The following is a 16,671-nucleotide window of genomic DNA, read 5'->3' as shown; positions in this document are numbered from 1 at the left end:
CCTTGCCATATCCTTCCTTTGGCCATGCTGTCCTCCCCATGTGGAGTGATTTGAACCGACCTTGCTGCCTGTAGGAAACCTCTCAGGTGCTCCTTGGTAATTCTGTAGCCCTGTTTCTGCTGTTACATGTCTCCTTTGTAATTGTCTGTCTCCCCAGTAGGTCCTAAACCCTCAGCGGGCAAATATAGATTTCCCCTTTATGTATCTCTAGTGCGGGTCAGAGGATCTGGCAGCTAATAAGACAGTAAATTCTAGATCAATAGTGTGTTTATGTGGTTTGAATTACTCATGGGAGGTTGGATATATAAAGACTGTAAATATTGGGTAGTTCAAACATCACCTTAGTGTTAGTATTAACTCTGGCTTCTCTCATTGATTGCCAGCCTAAGAATGGAAGGTGAGAAGAATTTGTTCTTGAACAGTTTGAAGTAGTATCCTCAACATTTCAGCTTCCCTTGTTTTATGCGCTGCACCTGTTTATTTTCAGATTTTAAATACAAGGGATTTACAAATACCTGAAAATCAGAAATGTAGTTCATAAGTAGCATTGGCTTAAATAATTTCACACAACATGAATGTAAGTGCTAAGAGTTATGCCTGTGGTAAAAACTCATCATTTGTGTGTATAAGTACATTGATACACATGATGTGACTATGTTTACTTAAAAATTTTTGTGATTTTTCTCATGTTCAGCCTGTTTAGACAGACTCTTGTCTCCAGAACTTTATAATACCTGTAGCATCTTACAGCTTCTAGCAGCTAATATCTGAAAGGGAAGGGAAGCAAAAAATTTACTTGAAAAACAGGTAGTTTCTCCTTTATTTTCAAGATATCCTGTGATGTGGGTTTAGGTAATCAGGAAGAAATTAATTTCCTTAGATGATACCTGCCTTGCCCTACCAAACAGGGGGGACACATTTACTTGGTATTTTCAACAACAAAAGCATTTTTTTATTAGCAGCTATGAAATATCTTTTTTTTTTTACTTTTAAAGGCTGTGTGCTTGAGGGCCATCTATATATATTTTTGTAGATAAAAAGTGTCCACATAAAAATATAACAACTTTAAACCTGCAACACATAACATTACCGACAGAGTTTCTCTTAGTGCTCAAAGCAGGAAAAATGAGTTTCAGATTGGTAACTGATAGATGTTCAAAGCACTGTACAAGATAAATTTTTAACTATCTCTGCTCGAAACATAGAAAAAAATCATTTCATGATCCATGCAGACGCAAAGTAATTGGATCATTGTCTAGATTCATGATGTGAAAAGTAGCTCCCCGCCTTTTGAAGAAGCATCTGGCCCTGAAGTGTAAATGTGCATTCGGAATGAGCCCGGCCTTTCACTCCCTAGCCCGCTGGCTCACTCAGGCTGTCTGGCAGTGCTCGCCGGAGCCACACAGTAGTTGTCCGTAAGCTCACTGGTGGGGCAGCCATAACAATGAAAGGGACCTCCAGACGCTGCAAATGTTCTCATGTTGCCTTTGCTGGAATCAGGGGTGTAGGTAGACGGCTGAGATCAAATGCAGACTAATTGTTCACCTTATGAAAGGGCCAGGCATTGCCTTTGGATTGTTTAGTTGCACTGTTGTCATCACTAGGAAACTAAGTTTTGCAGATTCCTGATCAAAATGTGGAGCCCACTGAAAGCCTCATGCATAGTGTGTGAGAAAGAGAGGAGAAAGAATACGTGAAAGGAGAAAGGGCAGCCAGAAACAAGCTCAAAAAGTAACCAGGGCTAGGCTGTAAAGGGTCTTTATAGATCCATTTCCATTCATCGAATGAATAATTTAACCACTTGGTACTTTAGCAGCAGGTCTGTGGCGTCTTTATGACTGTAACATGTAGAAGACGGAGTTCCTGCCATCTAGAAATGTTATAAATAAGGTAGTGGGAGCAATAATTCAGGACAGAGAGGGGAATGGTGTTCTACCAGCTGAAAAATATGAGGAAGTCTGCTTCAGTTCTCCTCTATAGTATTTTAACCTGTATTTCATGAAAATTACATGACATCTGTGATACATTGCTTAACAAGAGTTTGATAAAGTTTAGAAGTAATACCGCTCACTTTTGTCATGGGCGGCAGACCTTTGTTAAGCCTTATTCCCTGCACAAGTCCAGATGCTGGCCTTAGTGTGATGCAGAAGAGGATGACAGAATGTTGCCCTGCATGCAGGAACAAAGCTATCTGAACCTAGATGCAGGTTCCAGCAGAGTCAGACTACCTGGGAGCTCCTGCAGAACACGGATGAGACCTGTCAGTTCATCTGGGAGGGGAGGAGGCAACAGTGCTGTCGGGGCTTCTTGGCAGAGCAAGGCTTGTGCTGGGCCTGGAAGGATGCTTAGGATTGGAGCAGGCGGGAGAGAGCAGGAAAGGAAAAGCGGGGATGGACGTGTGCTTGATGTATTTGGAGAAAAGCAGGTAGATTGCTTTTTCTGGAGTAGGATGTCAGTTTAGGATGAACATCTTAAACATTTCAGACTTTTTTTGATTGTTCCTAGGAACACCCTTCCTCCTCCCAACCCTCAAGCCCTAGAGGAAATGTCACCTCCCACCTACAGCCTTTCCTGGCCTCTCAAGGCAGCTGCTCATCCTTCCCAGAATGCTCTTGCTTGTCCTCCTTCCTTCCCCAAAGCCTTTGTCTGTACAGTGATTCCATTTAGGAAGTGCCTCCCTGGCTTGCCCAGAATTGGGGCTGGCCCTGTTCACCCTTCAAGTCCTAAGACCTAAATGAGGGCCCACTTTGGAAATGCCTAGAAAAATAATAAGTAACAACATGAATGAAACCTGGAGTATGGCAGTGAAGGACGTACTGAGCAATGGTCCTTGTGTTACTTAGAGAAAGTGGTCATTTCAAGTCTAGATTGAAGTTCTTCTTCTTCTAGTCAAAGAAACTTCTCTGAGGAGTGTGTCTTCTATGAATCAATGAAATGTGAATGATCCCTAAGTGTTATAAAACTAAATTTCTTAGGAAAATAAAAGAGCCTGGATCTTAGGCTCCTTAGGTCAGCAACTCTCAGGTGAGGCCAGGCATGCTCTTGCCTGCGCCCGCTGTACTGCTCACACCTGAGAGCCTACCCAGTCAGAAGTGAGTATCTAATGATACGCCCCAAGCACTGCAAAATTTAAAGATTAAAAAAAGTTTGATATCGTAATTCATCAGTTTTATATATGAAGACTATTTCCTTGGGCTGTGCAGAAAATGAAAAGATTGGCGTAGATGTATTTTAAAACAAAGTACAATAATAGTACACTTTATTTTGTGGGGCTTTTTTGTCTGAATCTGAAAATGGGAAAAGTGAGGTTAAAAATTAAAGACTTTGGCACTTCTTGATGGCAGCGGGTATAAGGGTAAAGAGTTGAGAGAGGCGAGGTGTTTATATGCAGCCTTCTCTTGTTCATGTAGCTCGGGGTCAGTAACTCTTTTCTCATTTAAAAAGATAAGTAAAAAGAACCATTGGTATTTTGACTGGTTTCTATGTGCAGTACTCAGGTCAACGCTCATGTCTCTGTTGATTTGATACTTTGTTTCTCAACCGTACACTTCACCTGTTGACAACAAAAGCTGCCGTACTGAGAAGCTCAATTCTACCCACTGGTTTTTCCAGAATATTTATAGGACTTTTTCAGCAACTGAGAGCTGCCAACACTGTTTTGGTATGTAGACCGCCCAGCTAGCCGCAAACAAAACATAGTTTAAATCACTCCTGTATTGCATAACAGTGAGTAACAAAATCCTAATGTTTTTCATCAAAGTTTGTCATATTATAACATGGTGGTTGGGCTTTCTTGTAAAAGTGGGGAAGAGAAATAATTAAGAGTCCATTGTTGGGCCGGGGAGATATCTCAGTAGAACAATTGCTTGCAAGGTCCTGAGTTCAATCCCCAGTACTGGAAAAAAAAAAAAAAAAAAAAAAAGTCCATTGTTAACAGCTTTCTAATCTACTAATCCTTTAGGCTTTTAAATGGATGGGGTCTTAGTGAACAAGAAACTTTTTTCATTATGTGACATTTGAATATTCATTTGAATGAATGAATGAATGAATATTGTGCACTTTAAACTCTCTTTCTTGTGTTCCCTTTGCCATAACTACAACTTCCTTCTTACTGTAAACATTTGCTGAGGAGTCTGCATGCCAAGCAGCATCCTGTGTGGACTGGTCATTGGGGCACAAGCTTGGAAGGTGGACCTGCTTGGAAGGAGCTCACTTACTGTGATGATCCGCAGCAGTAGTATCCCCGAAGGATGAGCTACCCTTGGGCCATTCGGGAAGGATTCTTAGATAGAGCTGGGGGAGCTGCTGCTAGGTGCTTCTGCTGGTCTTAGGTAGGTTAGATGGCGAGGGTGGGTGGGAGAAGAGAAAAATCTCAAAAGCAGGGACAAGTCACAGAATATTTCAAGGAGCTAAAAGTACACATTTGAAACTGCTGGCATGAACAGTTTGAAGAGATAAAATGGAGGGGTGGAACAAAATTGGTAAACCAGTGTCAGGAAGTTCCTTTTATGATTTACCAAAAACATTAACAACACCAGGAGACAGTATTCAAGCAGTTCTGGAAATCCTCTTCCATCTCCACACATCTTCACCATTTAACTTTTATTTACAAAGGACAGTACTTACAGAGGCTTAACTCATAATGAAATAAATCCACGCTTCTTGTGTGTTACTGTAATGGTTTTGCTTTCCTTCCAGTATTAGCCTGGTGGAGTTAGGACTAGTACCCAAAGTGCCTTAGGATGAGGTGCTGGGGAGAGGCAGCAGACAGCCAGAAAATGGGAATATGGAGCAGGAGAACAAAATGACCCTTGGCCGAGGTGAGGAATGCGGTGCAGTGGGACTAGAGGAATCGGAAGTACCTTGTCAGCGTCTCTGGAAGTCTGTCATCCTTCACCCCTTTTAAAACTATGCCCCATTTCCCATCATGCTAAAGAAAAACATGTACCTATGGTGTCCATATTTTTCTGTTACTCTGTGCAAAATATTTTGGACCCTTAACTATTAGGTTTATAGGAAATCACCATGATATATTTTTGTAGCAAATAGAATATTTGAAATCAAGATGGTTTCTGTGGAGTTAATAAACCAGTGGTGTGGAATGGCAATATTTCATCATGTGAGTGGCTAAAATTCTTTTTTGTGAAATAGTCTGAAATATTTGTTATTGCCAGAAGAGAATATTAAAGTTAGAAACAGATGGAATGATAATCACTTTTCTCAAAAATAAAAAAAAAAAATGGATCCTACATAGACAGAGGCTCTGGCATAATCTAAATTATTGTTTAGAACCAGTGTTCTTTGTGAGGACAGATTCACCACACTGCCCTCTTTCCACTTTAAAAAATATAGATAGATGGGAGTGCAGGTTTTATGCAATTGTGGATTTTACTTTTTGCTTTACCATCATTACTTATTCTCTGATTTCATTTAGTTAATAATCTAGAGATTAGTTTCCTCTTGGCTTTATTCTTAAAATAATACATCAAGAAAATTTGTGATAATAAGCATAGAGGCTTAGTGTTTGTTTTGCATCATGTGCCCAGTGTGTGGTACATTCTTATATGTAAGAATTTCATTCTTATTATTTTCATTTCACAGTGTACCTTTTTCACTTTTTTTTTTCTTTTTTGCAGTACTGGGGATTGAAGGCAGGGCCTTTACACCAAGTGACATCCCCAGTCCTCCTCTCTTTTGTTTTAGGGGTCAAGGCCTTTTGTACATTTGTCTACTGCTTTTAGCATATGCTTTGTGGATATAATGCATAAGCACAATAATAAAGTATATATTTTTTAATTTTTAATTATTATTTATTTGGCACAGGATCTTGCTATACAGCTGGGAATCATAGTATTCCTCCTGTCTCAGCCTCCCTAGTGCTGGGATTACAGGTGTGCAACACCATGCCCGGTTTTGGTGGCCTGCTCAGCAGCACGTCATGTGGTACCAGGAATTGAACCCGTGTCCTTGTGTTTGCCAAGCAGGCACTTAGACCACCAAGCTATCTCCTCAGCCCAATAAAATATGTATTATAATAAACTATATATCAGTGATAGAAGCTAGATAATATTATGAATGTTTTTTACTAATATCCACGTATTTATAAGAAAAATAGTGCGAAGGCTGGCAAGATAGCTTAGCAGATTTAGGCAAGCACAACAACTAGGGTTCAATCCCTAGCACCACATGCCACACCAGCCCCGCATCCCACGAGTCCAGGCATGATGGCCCACACCTGTAACCATAGCATGGGGGATGGGGGGTCAAAACAGGAGGATCACCAGGAGTCCGAACTGCATAGTGAGACCTTGTATCAAATACATTAAAAAAAAAAAAAATAGTGTTAACATTTGCACACCAGACTTTTATAAAATGAATAAATGTAATTTAAATGTATTTTTGAGCTTTGTTTTTATGTCGTAATATTTCTGGGTTACTTGTTCTCTGAGTGATTGGGATGGGAAAAGGTGGGCAAATACTAATACAGCTGAAATATTGAAATTGTTCTTTAACTGGTACTAAGAGATAACCTTGCCCAGAATAAGCCTGAGTTAAGTCTGGCACAGGCTGTACCTGTGGCGTTTCAAAAGTTCCAGGAAAATCACCCTGGACCTCTTTAGAATAACTGTCCCTTTACAAGAAATAGACAAAAGTCTACAATGTGTAGGACTTTGTCTTTCTGGAAAGTTGAGAAGTATGCCTAGAATGAGATTAAATTAACTCATAAAGGTTTTTCTATTCTTTACATTTGAAAATTTACAAAATTTGCAGAATTTTAAGAACACTTACTAAAACCTGACTTATTTGGGATGAACCTAGAGACCTGGGCTTTCAGTGCCTAGCTTGAAAGAGATCCCTTCACTAAAAGCAAAATGCCAAATAAGTTTTACTTCTGGGGCCAAGGAGATAGCTCAGCAGTCTGAGTGCCTGCATGGCAAGCACAAAAGCTGGATTTGATCCTGGGTATCATGTGCTGTGCTGCCAGGCCAGCCCCCGAAACGGCGCGGTAGCGTGTGCCTGTAATCCCAGCACCGGGGAGGTTGAGACAGGAGGATCACTACTAGTCTGAGCTGTGTAGCAAGACCCTGTACTAAATAAATAATGATTTTTTTGAAGAATTTATTTCTGTTTTACCTGCTAAAATAATTTATAGATGACCATGAGACAATGTAACTATACTTTTGTAGCTAACTGTATAGTTGTATGGTTATACAAGTATGATACCATATTCATTTTGTTAAACAGTGGTAAGGCAATATTGCCAAAGCAATATTTACCTTTGGAAAGGAATGGAGCGATGGATTAGTTAATGGCTAGGCGATTCGTTTTCACTAGGTGTTTTTAAAATATACTGTTTAAGTCCTCCTCCTCTTCCTTCTCTTCCTTCTTCCCTTCTTCTCTTCTTCCTTCTTCTTTTTCCCTGAGACAGGTAAATATTTTTATCAAGTAAGAAGCACAGGCCAGGCATGATAACTCACTCCCATAATTCCAGCACTCAGGAGGTTGAGGCAGGAGAATTATTGAGAGTTTGAGAACAACCTGGGCCACAAAGTAGGCTTAAAGCTAGCCTGAACTGCATAGTGAGACCCTCTCTCAAAAACAGACTGAACATTTTTGATCTATTAAAGTTTTTCAGTACTGTATCTGCTTTTGTTAAGACACAATCAGCCATCTGGGCTCAGAGCTCGTCCTCCCAGGTGACTTACTGACACGGTTGAGTACTTGCGAGGTGCTGGTCCAGTTACCCAGCTTGAAGGAACTTGGTAAGATGCGAAGGTATAGGAATTAAGTTTTTATTTAATTGAGCTATTTTCCATGATTGCTTGACAGTATAAAATAATTCAATATTGATGTGAATGTACAGTTTTATAAGGAGGCCCATAAATGAACATATAATTGGTGAGATGCTACTGCTGTTAAAATGCCAGCATGACTGGTAAGTTTCTTATTTCTTCATTAGTATTCACTCTTATCTTGATATATAAATTTTGCTCTTTTGAACCTAGAAGAAAAGACTGAGTATACATTAGGTTATCTCTGCAGTCTTACATGGTGACAAGGATTATATCTCAATAAACACTGGCTTAGCCATCAAGACCTGTATAAATTTGTCTTTCATTTGTTTCATAATTGGGAGTTCTATGGCGTCCCATTATTTTCTCGTTTTGGTAATTTACCTTTTTTAATTTCCTTCATTTTGTTTATATTATAGCATGTTTGCTTAATTTATAGCAAGCAGAAAATAAGCGGGGTCTTGTTTTGATCCAACATTGATGTCTTAAAGGTTGTACACAATATTTATTAAAAAAGAACATATAAAAATACCTCTTTAGAAGCTTCTGTAAGAAAATACAAAGTTTAACCTCACAACATTCCTCTGCTAGAACTGCAAACTACTGCTACAATTTTAATAGACTTCTGTTGTTTAAACTACACACCCAGAAAAATCTTCAGAAATTAAAGAAATGTGCATATAAATAATTGCATAGCAGAACATGAACATTAACTGCAAACAGTAAAGAAATGGAAGTCAGAAATACCATCAAATATATAAAGGTTCTAGAATCCTTTAAACACATTCCACAAATGGTATTTAAATACCACCTTTTTGTTCTTTACAGGCAAGGCCTAGATTTCTAAAAGCAAAACTGAAAAAGAAATTCTCTAAGAGGAATCGTTTCCCTACAGTATTTCTTTCTTGTATCCATAAGCATACATTCTGAGATTTTAAAAGATGCTAGCTTTTATTCTGAGATGAAACTGGACATTTCATATCATTTTTTACTGTCTCCAAAATGATCTTTCAGAAATGCTAGAAAAAAATTATAATAGTTGAAGGTATTTATTCCTCATTTTTAATCAGATACTACCATGATAAAGAGACACTCAAGAGATGTGGCTGGGGCTGGGGAGATGGCTCAGTGGAATAAGCACTTCCTTGGCAAGCGCAAGGGCCTGAGTTCAATCCCCAGTTCTGCCAAAAAAAATAAAAGAGAGAGAGAGAGAGAAAGATGTGGCTCTCCCTTAATCTAATCCTGGTTTCCAAAATTATTAATAATGTCCCGGCACCTCAGAGTCACCTAGAATGGGAGTGTTGTAGTTCAGCTTGCCTCGCAGTAAATAAACTGAGATGTAAACAACAATCTTCCCTCATAAGCAAGTAGGCAAATTTTGATACAAATGCACATGCTCAGTGCTGTAAGCATCAGAAGTCAGTTCCTTTACCCCATACAGGCGCACAAACAAAACCTACATTGAAAACAATTTACTTACTTCTAACAGCAGTAAGAAAACTAAGCAACAGTGTCAAAACTGCTTTTTACTTTTTCACGTAACTGCTAGGAACATTCTTTTCTCCTTTTAATTATTTCTGTTATCACTGACCTGCTCAGATTTTAAGGGGAGCTTTTCTGATGTGTTTATGTTCCAAATACTCATAGAAATCAGGAAAAAAAAAAGCATCACTGCCTAAGACAGTGGGGTTAACAAAAGAACTACTCCACACTGCACCATAAATAAGCTATTATCTGAGCCCACCCATCTTGAGGAACATAAAGGTCCACCCTGAACCTAAACGTTTCTGAGCAGTTCTGGCTACAACCTCACTCTTGTATCATTCTATCTTATTAGCAAGCTACACTTCTAGGTTAACAGTTCTACCAAATGTGGATATGAAAGTTTAATAAGACAATATTGCAAATTATGGTCAACCACATCTTTTCATCAAATACTTCAAGCATAAAAAATGAGAATCTTTACAAAAATATACAGAGACATCACATATTGGTAGCTTCCAATAACATTAAACAAACTGGACTCTTAAAAGTGTCTTCTCAACAGCATATCATTTTAATTATAACCATTGCCTGGTACAGGGAAACTTAACAAATGTTTTTTACATCTCATTGCAACATTGTAATCCAGATAATTTAAATACACTGAACAATGAGTAAATGAATGATACATGCCTAAAAATCATCATTGTTTGTACTGTCAGTGGCCACTGGACTTAGGACTAGTCCAAGACCTTGATCTAGATTTTGACCTAGACCTAGCCTGTGGTCTTGACTGAGATTTGGATCTAGGTAGTTCTTTTTCTCTTGATTCCTTTTCATTTCTTGAGCCAGCCCTATAATGTGTTTTAGAATCTGTTTTAGAGGTGCCTCTAGTTTTGGTGTGAGATGCAGACCTAGAACATGATTTAGCCTTCATTTCTTTCTTGGGCAGGGTCTTGGACTGTGATCTTGAATTGGATTTAGATCTTGAAAAAGATTGATTTCAGTGTTTGACTGTCTAGTTGGAATGGCTTCTGCTACGTCATGGTCTTCCAGTCATTCTATTGTTTCTAGGACTGTAAAATCTATAGTTGTAATCGAAAGACTGACTTCTTGATCACCTCCATTGATAGCTCTGGCTCCTAGAACATCTATATCTGTCATAATCATCATAACATGAAGAACTGTACACATTGCTTCCTTCCTTGGCTTTCATTTGATTTGGTGTCTTCCGATCCCCCTGTGCAAACTGTATGTCAATCTGACATCCACAAATCCATTTTCTGTCCAAATTATGTAAAGCATCTTCAGCGTCACAAACATCTTCAAATGGAACATAAGCAAGTCCTCTTGGACACTGCGTGTAGAAATCAAGTGGAACATAGACATCAACTATTGGACCATAGCGGCCAAACTCACACCATAAATCTTCAGACCTAGTGTCATTGGCCACATTCCTGATGAATAGGGATGTGTTAGGGGGGCGCAGGTAGTGGGACCTGATGGTGGCGTCACTCTCAATGTGGAGCACTAAAAGGTTCAGCAAACCAACCACAACTGCAGCGCCAACACCTCCTCGTAATTTACCTTTAAAATTAATACTGTGTGTGCTGTGCCTGCCCCGCCTCTGGAGCACGCTGAGACAGTAACCGACTAGGCGAGGTGGCACGCACCTGTAATCCCAGCACTTGGGAGACTGAAAGCATGAAGATCACACTGAGTCTGATCTGTGTAGTGAGACCCTGTACTAAAATACATTAAAAATAATTATACTGTGGAAAATTGAGTTCACATAATCCAGTTGTGTATTATTGATACACTCCAAATATTTACCAACTGAAGGAAAATATTCAAATATTATTTGTAATTTAAAATACATTGAATTTAAAAATATAGCAGGAGTTAGATTATTAACCCACAGCAATGCTTTAAAAGGCCTTCACTAAAGCTGTGAGGAAACTTATTCTGGACAGTGGCTTAGTGCAGAGAGATGCATCCCGTGAGTACCAGGTATGGGAATGGGATGGGAGAATGGGGAGAAGTGCGTGAGTGAGAGGGAATTCCTGGAGCTAGGACACCTGGAATGGGAGACGCCGTGGGACACTGCTCTGAAGACCAGTATTGAGGACCCAGTAGCGGCCATTGTCTTCTTACCCTCCTCTTGCCCAACCCACTGTGGCAGTCTCAAATACAGAATAAAAGTAGCAGGGATACTTTTACTTGGGTATCATTGCTTGAAAATAGTCATTTTAGGCATTACATATAGATGACTGAATTTAAAATGCTGATTTACACAGAGATATATTTGCATTGTACTCAACATTTTTATTGTTAACCTGGGACATACATCTTCAAAAATCAATTATTGTGTCTGTTATGCCTCGTGTCTAGGTGTCCCCCTGGAGTCATGCAGTCCTGGGTGGCTGACTCTAGAGTGTGTGCCTGATTCATGGTGCGATGCTAGGATTAAGGGTGCTAGTGCGAAGGGTGTGCAGTCGATTACAGAGTCAGCCCACTGATTGGGTGTGCAGTGCCCTAATCCTGGAAGCCTGGATACAATATAGAAGGGGTAGAAAAAGCTGCTAACATCCCTTGCTCACCTGCTTTGCTGCCCCTGCCCACCACACACTGCTTCTCAGGGCTGCCCATCTGCCACGCCAGCCTGCCTTGGAGCCAGCTGACTGTGGACTAAAGCCCCTGCGAACTGTGAGCTAAAGCAACCTTTCCTCCTTTAAGTGTAGATGTTGGGTGTTGTGTCTCAGCAACAAGCAAAGTCAGTAAGACAGTTTCAAAGAGATTCCATTTTCAATACTTTTTGTTTTTTTCCAGTAGGGTGTAGAACCCAGGGTCTAACATATGCTGAGCAAGGCTGTTACCACTGAGCTACATCTCCTGCCTCTTTGTTATATGTTTTTGTTGTGAGTTTGGGTCTCCCTGAGTTGCCCAGGCTGGTCTCAGACCTGTGGTCCTTCTGCCTCAGCCCCTCCGCCATCCCTAGTTGCAGGGATCACAAATGTGTACCATCATGCCTGCCCAGTCGAACCTCTTAGTGTCAATTTTGTATGTGGCAAACAACACATTTTGTAAACTAGGAAATAGTAGAGTTTGCAGGTTTTTCTGAAATCATTGACTTTTACAGGATATTGGGAAATTACAAAATATCAATGGAAGATCACTCCTAGAATCCCTGAATTCCATTTTCTGTTACTTTTGCAAAGAGAGATGAGAATGTCAAAGTTGTAGTTTGAAATTAACTCTCTAAAACTCAAAACTGGAAGTGAGTCTGCATATGCACTAAACATATTTACAGATAATCATGCCATTAAAATTAATAAAGCTTTGGGGCTGGGAGATAGCTTGGGAGCCTAAGCACCTGCCTAGCAAGCACAAGAAGCCGAATTCAATTCCCAATACCACATGCCATGCCAGGCCCCAAAACCAGGTGTGGTGATGCACACCTGTAATCCCAGCACTGGGAAAGTGGAAACAGGAGGATCACTATGAATCTGAGATGCATAGTTCATTAACTAACATACTTTAGTTAATTCTTCCTTCTTAATTTCATTGAGATGAAGAAAATGTCCAAAAATAATTTTATTTAATTTGAGTTTTTATTCATTTTAATGAGAAAAAAGATAAAATAGCAATGAAACAGTTTCAAAACAGGTTAGTAGGACAGTTACAATAATTAATACATTGCATATTCTTGTCTTCATAGTAACTATTCAGAGGACAAGATGCAGACATGATATCTTATCTAGACAATATTAGTACAAACCTTTCTTCTCAATGAACTAAGAGAAAGTATCTGTATATCTATGATTTTATTTAATTTGGATATTATATTTCCTGTTGGGTTTTGCAATAGACTCACCTTCCTTTTACTGGCTGGCTCTTATATTGAAAATAGCCAGAGTTACTGGACACAAAAGTTGTTGCCCACAAAACGTAAATGAAGAAGTGGGCTCGGTACTTGTGGTTGTGGCAGAATGGGGAGCAGAAGAGCCAATGTGATATTTCAGGGTCATCCGTAGGTGACCCCTGTGATGAGCCTTCTCCTCCTTGGTGTGGTCCTGGGTGTGGGTGAGAGTAGTGTGGTACTGATGACAGGGAGAAACACCACTTTGTGCCTAAGAAGACCCAGTGAGCCCCCGGCTTTATTTTATAGTTTCATGGCAAAATCTAATGATTAGGTCAAAAAATAAAAATTCTGAAGTAGAGAAATATTTTTGCTGAACTTAGAAGTGTTTCCCTAATTAATGGTACTTCTCTGTAGAGTCTGAGGCAAAGAACAAATTCTGATTAAATGTGCCGCCTGAGCACAGGTGCTCTGTATTTGTCTCCCGCAAGCTCCAGGGAAATGAACTGAGGAGCAAATACAGACTCTAAGAAAAACAGGAGGTGAGAGGAGATGACAGAATGGAAGACATGAGCAAATCCTTGGAATAAGTTATGGAAAATGCATTCATAATCTGTTGAATTTTCAGCATAGTAGAGCCATAATGGGGACAAGATGCCCACATTAAAAATAGCTCTGTCAGCCAGATGTGGTGGTGCACATCTGTAACCCCAGCACTCAGGAGGCTGGGGCAAGAGGATCGCCATGAGTTCAAGGCCAGTCTGGGCTACATAGTGAGACCCTGTCTCAAAAACTCCACATAAAAAGGTTAAATCTGTAGAAGCAAAAATGCCAAGTACTCCCTTCCCTGCATGGTTTTGGGGTGTTTTCTGGTCAGACATAGCTCCTCCCAAGCAGAGAGATTCTTCTCTGAAAAGATTACCTCCACAAAGGGGTCCGTAGGCACAGTATTTGGGGTCTGCAGGTACAATTGCCAACTTTCCAGCTGACCACCTGCTGGTGAAATTAGCCTGTCAGCAGGCCCCTCCCGGGCCCAACTTCCCGCCTAAGCTCTAGCATCGCCTTCTCCAGGGGGACTCAGCAACCAAGCAGCGCGAAACCAGCAGACTTATCGCAGGCAAAGGCTGGGCGAGCTGCACACCCGGGAAAGGAAGCCAGGAGGAAACATCACCAAGGAATCCAGAGAAACACGCCTTTGTTGCTTGAAGGAGATCAGAGAACAGAGGATACTTATTAAACAAAAACAGCATTTAAAAAAAAGTTCAAAGATGCGAGCTCTTCCATCAAAAACTAAAAATATTACAGAAATAAGTTCACAACTGGCTAGCTCACAATAAGAAACTTTTCCCAGAAAGTAAGATTTTCAAAAGGGAAGAAACAAAAAACTCAAGAAGAATCTCCACGAGGCTCAACATTTGAATAATAGATGTTTCAGAAAAGGAATGAATGAAGTTTTTTTTTTTGTTTTGAGGCTTTGTTAAAATAGGACTTTGTGTTTAAGCCCCTGCCACGCAAGCGCAAGGTCCTGAGTTCGATTCCTGGTACAAAATAAAGAACTTGGTCTCCTAATGTTCTGCTCAAACTGAAACATGCTTAAGGCTGAGAAAAACTGATAGACTACATGATGTAGTCAATAACCACATTGAAAGGGGTTATGTGCTTTGGATTAATATAGAATTAGAATAATTTTTTTATAAAAAGCAATTTAGTAGTTAAAGCAGCTGTTTATCCAGAGAGGAAAGCGTTGCACAGTAAAAGATGTACCATCCGCTTGGCTCCCCTGTGACCGTACAGGATAAACACTAAATGCTGATTGTAGTCCCTAAACGTCAGGACCCAACCAGTAGGTCGTGGTGGGACACATGGAATGAGATGCGGGTGGCGTAATAAGCCTCCTATTTAATAGATGATCACTAGCCTGCTCAGAAGACCAATCACAAGAGAAACGACTCAGAAAGTTTAAAGTATGTTCCTCTGAGGGACAAGAGTCAGACTGAGCAGTGTCGGCCTCTGTTTTCCTTTTTAATTATAAGTATTTTGGTGCTGCAGTATTTAGACCCCAGAAATCCCTGTATTAAATTCTTGGTCCTGAGGGTGACGCTGTGGGGAAGTAGTGGAGAGGTACAAGGCCCGACTGATGGAAGGTCGTAGCTCACCTCAAGGGAGGCAGCTTTTGCTCCACCGTGTGCTCTCCCCATCCACAAGGCCAAAGCAGCAGCGCCAACCAGCCATGGTAATCTCCAAAACCATGAGACAAAATACATCTGTTTTTTAATAAGATGATCGTCTCAGGTATTTGCTATACTGACAGAATGCTAACATAGGTTCCATCTAATTATTAAAGCCTTAAGCATGTTTTAGTTTGAAAAAAACATTAGGAGACCAAGTCCTTTATTTTGTACCAGGAATCGAACTCAGGACCTTGTGCTTGCCTGGCAGGGGCTTAAACACAAAGTCCTATTTTAACAAAGCCTCAAAACAAAAAAAGGGCTGGCCAAATAGCTCAGCGGATTAAAGTGCCTGCAAGCAGGTGCAGGGGCCGCGGGTTTGATCCCCAGGCCTGCTGTGCCAGCCCCCCCCCCCAGGGCACACTGAGACTGCAATTGAGACTGGGCGTGGTGGTGCACACCTGTAATCCCAGCTCTTGGGAGGCTATAAACAGGAGGATCACTACAAGTCCAATCTAGTAATGACCCTGAACACCCTGTAGACCCTTTCCTAAAAAATACAAAACAAAAGCCTGCCACACGGTTTTGCCCCAACACTGAGCATCACAGTATAAGGGATATAAACTGCACAGGAGGGTAATTGGAGGGTGGCTGCCTGCATCTCTGCGCAGGTTGCCCTCATCAAATGTCCTGTGCAGTCACCAGAGTCCTATGGTTGCCTTAACACCCAGCAGTTTCAGTTCTGAAATTCTTGATACTTTAGGGACAGAGGTCTCTCATGTTCCTTCTGCCCTGAGCCCTGCAAATTTGTAGCCAGGACTGCTTCTAATAGATACATTGTTTGCACTCTGGCCTGAGGTTGCTATGCCTTCCTTTGACCCTGACCTCCTAGTGGCCTGTAGTTTGCTCACTACAAGGATTGCAGTAAACTGGCATCCTTGCCATAGAACTTGAAAGTTGTGTTGCACAACACCCTAAAAAGGTGTTCCTGAATCTTTCTTGGGTTAATTCTGCATCCTTCTAAAGAAAGGGTTGGAAAAGGCATGGGAAAGGGCAGTTTCAAATTCTGAACCACATACTGTCTCACAGGAAAGAATGTAAACGTGTAGGGGCGAGTCCGGTCTCAAAATGAAGGGCCATGATCCAAAGGAGCCAGAGCAGTTCAGGGAGCTGTTTATTGGTGGTCTGAGTTTTGAAACTACCGATGATAGTTTAAGAGAACATTTTGAAAAATGGGGCACACTCACAGATTGTGTGGTAATGAGAAATCCTCAAACAAAACGCTCCAGAGGCTTTGGTTTTGTGACTTACTCTTGTGTTGAAGAGGTGGATGCAGCAATGTGTGCTCGGCCACACAAAGTTGATGGGC

General features: G+C 40.6%; 1 protein-coding gene and 1 pseudogene across 2 annotated transcripts in view; one reads left to right on the top strand and one right to left on the bottom strand.

Annotated features, from left to right (window-relative positions):
- The window catches only part of Garem1 (GRB2 associated regulator of MAPK1 subtype 1), a 207,027-nt gene that overhangs the window by 94,011 nt on the left and 96,345 nt on the right, over positions 1 to 16,671 (top strand). The gene's annotated exons all lie outside the window — the stretch shown is intronic.
- LOC105741987 lies at positions 10,294 to 11,924 on the bottom strand (annotated as a pseudogene).

The sequence above is a fragment of the Octodon degus genome, unplaced genomic scaffold, assembly GCF_000260255.1.
Source record: "Octodon degus isolate 3935 unplaced genomic scaffold, OctDeg1.0 scaffold00003, whole genome shotgun sequence".
In the NCBI taxonomy this organism is placed as follows: Eukaryota; Metazoa; Chordata; class Mammalia; order Rodentia; family Octodontidae; genus Octodon; species Octodon degus.
Note: the sequence above shows the minus strand (reverse complement) of the source record. Positions and strands in the feature narration are given on the sequence as shown.